Raw genomic sequence first — 5,518 nt, 5'->3', positions numbered from 1 at the left:
AGTTACTTACCATTCACAATGCAGTAATAGGTCAACTGCAACTAGGTCACACGGTACCACCAGTACTACCATCCGCAGCGCTTTAGAATAATTGCTACTTGGTATGAATAAAGAAGTAAATTTTGAATTCATACTGAACTCAGCATTTCTAAGCCTTGTTCCTGAAAAATAATCAATAGTAAACAATGCATATCAATTATAAATAAGATAATGAGAAAATAGTGTAAATTTATAAATTAGCAACTTTAACTCTGCAAACAATATTATGTATAATATTGAAATACTGATGGGAAAAGTTCTTCATTTTTTATCATATTAATAATTTTTGCTTTTATGAACAATAATTTCTGCAATTCGTGACTCCTTTTTAGTTGATAATACTGCTGCAATGATGCTTAAGGCATTTCCAACCTTCAAATGTAATTTATAAATGCTAAGTAAGGCATAGATAGTCCTCCCTTTAGATGAGCTGGCCTAACTAATGCTTTCTAACTACCCTGAATTGATCAATCAAGATTTTACTTTTGGTAGTATGCATAGATATTCCTCACTTTAGATAAGCTCAAACAAAATTCTAAAACAAACTGATTATGAATAGCTTACTAATGCATATCATGTATGAACAATGCTTAAAAAAAATTGGTATTCACATTACTACTGCTTAATCAATGCTTAAAGTTGCAGTTATTCCAAAGCGATATCTTACAATTATTTTTAGTCCACAGCATCTTTAACTTACAAAGAGCACAATTAAGCTAAAAAAGTAAGGTTTCTACTGATCTAAAAGGCTCCCATACAATGACCCCAATAAGCATTGGAAGTTTAGGCTAAATTAGTGGAAGTAATTGTATTGACTCAATCAACATAATTTATAATATCGAAAAACTTGTGGGCAAAGTTCTAAATCTTTTTTATCAAATGCAATATTTTTGCCTCTTAAACAGTGACCTTCTAACCTGTACGGTTTTGAAGTGTTGATTCAAAAGTAATTAAAAAGATAATGAAGAAAAATTAAACTACGTGCGTCTAAAAGCTGCCCTGATGTCAAAGCCTTCAACAGCACAGGCCTCTGAAATGCATTAAAAATATATCTTCAAAATAATTTATATTGTTGATAAAAGGATCACAAATAGCATTTTTGTATTGTTCCCAGATACATCTGAGTTGTATTGAAACATGGTATTGATTTTGATTTTTGAAAACAAACAATAAATCATGATGACATGAAACCTGGTCAAGTCAAAGGTAGGCCTACCGTGTACGATCAGATCAAAATTACAGCTGTCGAACTTATCCCTGGATGACACCTCACATCTGTAAGCCCCTGCAAAGTTGGGGCTTGGCCTCTACAATTGCATCTCAAAGGTATGGATCTAAAACAAAGAAACGCACTCCATAGACAAAATAGTCTCTGTCATTAGATTTTTGATATATTATAAGTTCACTGCACGGAATAATACCTGGGTTTTTCCGATCATACGTCTCCTTAAGCTGCAGGTGTTTCCCACACTTGCTCTGCGAGGTCCCATCCACTTCCCCTTAACCATTTTGACAGCTGGTTCTTCAACAGCGTGCCAAGGTGCACCTTGGCCACAAACGTGATGGTCTTACCTGCATGAAGTAAACATCCTTTACCAAAATTGGTCAAGCCCATCTGCACAGTCAAATTAATAAGTCAACTATGATATATACAATTCATATTTTTATGCAATTTATCAAAAAAAAAAGTTCCTTATAGTTCCACACTACCGATAAATATAATCTTTATTTATAATTTACCGTTTTCTACTTATACTACTGTCGTTACCAACGGTAAACTTCTCCACTCTGCGGTTTCTCTGTGAACAGACCAGTCCAGATCCTGTCTGGTGTCGGGCTGAGCATCTGTCAAGTTTCAGAAAACATTCAATGTTAATATCATAGGAACATGAATTCCCTTGAAAAGGATGTCAGGAGATCTTGTTTATCCAACAATGATTCATTACAGAATGTCCGGGCATAGCGTAAATGACCTTAAAATATGTATTGAGTGAGTATTGGTGAAAGAAAGATTTGAAAGAAAATTTCTTTAGGATAACCAGATTGCAATATTAGAAAACAATAAGAAAAAATAGGGTTTATTTCCTCTATCTTCTTTGTGAATGAATGAATGAATGAATGAATGAATGAATGAATGAATGATGTTGTCGAGGTGGCATGCGCTGCGGCCACCCCTCGGTGGGTGCAGCCGGGGCCGGGGGGTCTGCCGTTGCCAGGGGCTCTGCCGATGCAGGTGCAGGGGGGTCCTGCCGGTGCAGGGACCGGACCAGTGCTCGGTTCCCCTCTCCTGCCGGTGTCCCAGTGTGCCTGCCGTACCCCCGGGACCGTCAGCTGTAGCCGGGGGCTTCTGGGTGTCCGGTACCCCCATCGCCTTGTCCCACAAGACACCGCAACAATCATTAGACAAGGCAAGTAAATATAGGTTTCATTTCCGAAGATAGGTGGGAAATACAGGGAGTGAGGAATACTTCAATTGTTAGTTGATCTTAAAGGTGCTGTAGGTACGATTTGAGAGTTGAAATAACATTAACATCCTTTAAACAAAAATAAGCATTCCAAAAGAACCCTGCTTTCTCCGCCCTTGGGATGATTACGCTGTGTTGGGCGAATCTGATTGACAGGGAATGATGGATGAACCGCTCAGAGAAGAGATCCCCTGATTGGTCTGTAATTCACTTGGGGGCGGTCTAAAATTGTAATTGTCCCATACAGAGGCAGCTGCAGTCATCCACAAGAGATATTCTCACAGTGCAATTTCACTCATAAAACAGCTGACCAGATGGCTATGGTATTTCTTTCACTCAACGCTCACATTACAGCTCTTACATCTTAACCTACAGCACCTATAATGTATTTTTATGCAAAAATGACACACGTGTTAAACTTCCCATTCCCCCCCAGTCTCAGTCTGCAGTCTCAATAAACACACAGACGGCAGGCTATCACTCGTTGAGGTCCAAGACAAAACCCTGCGTAATCTATTCAAGATACTTCATAATCTTGTGACGGAGGAGCTCAAATATCCTTTGGCATATTTTCTCTACTCTATCACGTGTGTATTTGTGTTTTTATCAGGCTGAGTTTCATGTGTTACAGGTGTCTGCTCTCCGGCCTAATCCGGGGGCACAGTGAAGGGGTGGTTACTCATGAGAAAATAATCTGCCATAACTTCGGACCAAGGTCACACAAAGGGCTACGAACGATACACCGTCACACTGTGGTGGTGGGCCTATCAAACCAACCCTGTCCTTAGATCCTTTATGAGATGTCTCTCGTTGCTCTCTGGTTTTCGCTTTTTTCACCGATCTGTTCTCGCTGCGCTTTGAGGTTTCTCGATAAGCACACAGGATGGTTTATACTTTGCCACTGAGTGGTTGGTAGCGTGTGAATAGTGTCACTTTATTTGCTTGCATACACGGCTTAGATATTTTGATAAGAAAAAGGGATTGCTTGGGAAAAATGTGACCGTGTGTGAAGCCAACATGGCCAATGCGCCCATAAAGAACAACGTGTCCACATACTTGATCACACTATGCAATGCTAGACATCCCAACTGTGTAGAAGTGGGTTAGAGTGAAGCAATAACAACACATCAAATACAGTACATAAATACATTTGAGTGCCCATGCTTGCTTTGTGCTTTGTGCTTTGTTCCGCTTACAAAGTGCTCTGGTCAGTAAGTGCTGCTCTCAAAATAGAAACACCTGCAACATCAAAGATTCCCACCTGGCTTTGCTATAACTTTCAGCTCGAACTTCACCTTCGACCCCCCAGCAATCACCGCATAGACCATTGGCATCTCCCTGGTGACGGCTGGTATGGTGAAGGAGTGTTGTTTCCGTCTGCAGCGATTACGTGTGTCTTGCTGTTGTCTATGTCCTTTGCGCCGCACTGCCATTTGACCTTTAGCGTTGTGCTTCTCTGTCTCCGCCTCAAACAACACACAGGAGCCCTCTTCTGCCTCCTGACCCTTTGGCTTCTTGACAAAGGCGAAGAGACTACAGCGTGGGAGTGGTGGGCAACATAATTCAGGTTTTTACATGGATTTATTTTGTTTATTTATTTAAATGTCTTTGTTTGTTTGACATCGTCTGACATCTCAGGTACATGGAAAATAATAGTGTCAGCAAATAAATTCTTATTGAAACTATTCATTCAGTTATTACAGAACATTAAACACAGAAAGATAAAAGCTTAACATGTTTATCCTAAACTGTGCTGAACTTACAATGCATATATTGATATAGACAAATTCCTATAGACCCATTGTTTCACAGAGATTATTCATTGTATCACAGTGTTTCAGCGAAACATCACATTAAACATCTGACTCCAAACAAACATGTCAGCTTGGTTAATCAACAAAATGTTGCGTTGTCACTGAACACATAACTAAGCCTCAAAGCAACCCCTCAAACATGTGAGTGCTAAATATATGTATATGGATAAAGAAACCCATGAATGACAAGAGAGACAAGGTGTCCGTTGTCAGGATATTATTAGAACTGATAACAGGTGTATAAAACCACCTTTTACTCAGCTGTTGTCCAAAGTATATGTAAGATGTTGTCACACCAAGCCGTATTGTAAAGACGGAATTTTCAGGTTTCGAACAATGGAAATCCGTCCTCGTCAGTAAAAGTCATACGATCCTATCCTAAATATGACAGTAATGCTGAGAGGCCACAGACGGGGCAGTTTACGTGACTACAACCCCCATGGGACAAGTGTAAAGTCTGATGTAGCATGTGTGCAGGCTTACAGTAGGTAGGCCTCTGTGGGTGCAGCATGTTACATGTGTGGAGCAGATGAGAGACACAGGTACCACCACAGGGCGGATTAGGAGGATCTATTTTCTGACTCTGGAAGACTGACAAGAATGATGTGGGCTGCCGCCTTGAAGCCTTTCATATATCTTTATCCTCTCTTGATCATCTTCATTAATCATTATGTCTATTTGATTCAGATTGCCGGTTATCTTTAGATGATCATTTCGTAAAAATCCTTTTAAGTTATGTCAATTGTGGTCATTTTGGTTTTAGAATTAGACCGGCCTCTACAACCTAATAGTTACTGTGGCCGTATCCTCTCTGTGTAAAACATTGTGATACAGTGGATCATAAGCTGGCAAGTCTTTTTGACCATGACAAAATCTGCTAATTCAGGTATTCTACAATATAATAAACTATAGTAAGCATACAACGTTGATGGAAATGTAGATTTATAAGTTAGCTTGTTAAGCAGGTCATAATTGTTTAGTCACAACTGAATGGTGAAGGTCTTAAGCGCAAATGAAGTGAACTACCGGTGTGGACCCTGTCATCCGATCCCTTTCACACTCGACCAACACGATGCATTTCCACAAGCGGGAGGAAATAACAAAAAAGTGATGAAAGTATTTTGTTCCCTTGGAATGCTATTGGGCTACATTGTTACATGTAGACCTGCTGGAAACTATGTACAACCAAGCAATGTGTTC

Source organism: Gadus chalcogrammus, chromosome 14, assembly GCF_026213295.1.
Source record: "Gadus chalcogrammus isolate NIFS_2021 chromosome 14, NIFS_Gcha_1.0, whole genome shotgun sequence".
NCBI classification, from domain to species: domain Eukaryota; kingdom Metazoa; phylum Chordata; class Actinopteri; order Gadiformes; family Gadidae; genus Gadus; species Gadus chalcogrammus.
This window is presented reverse-complemented; position numbering follows the sequence as displayed.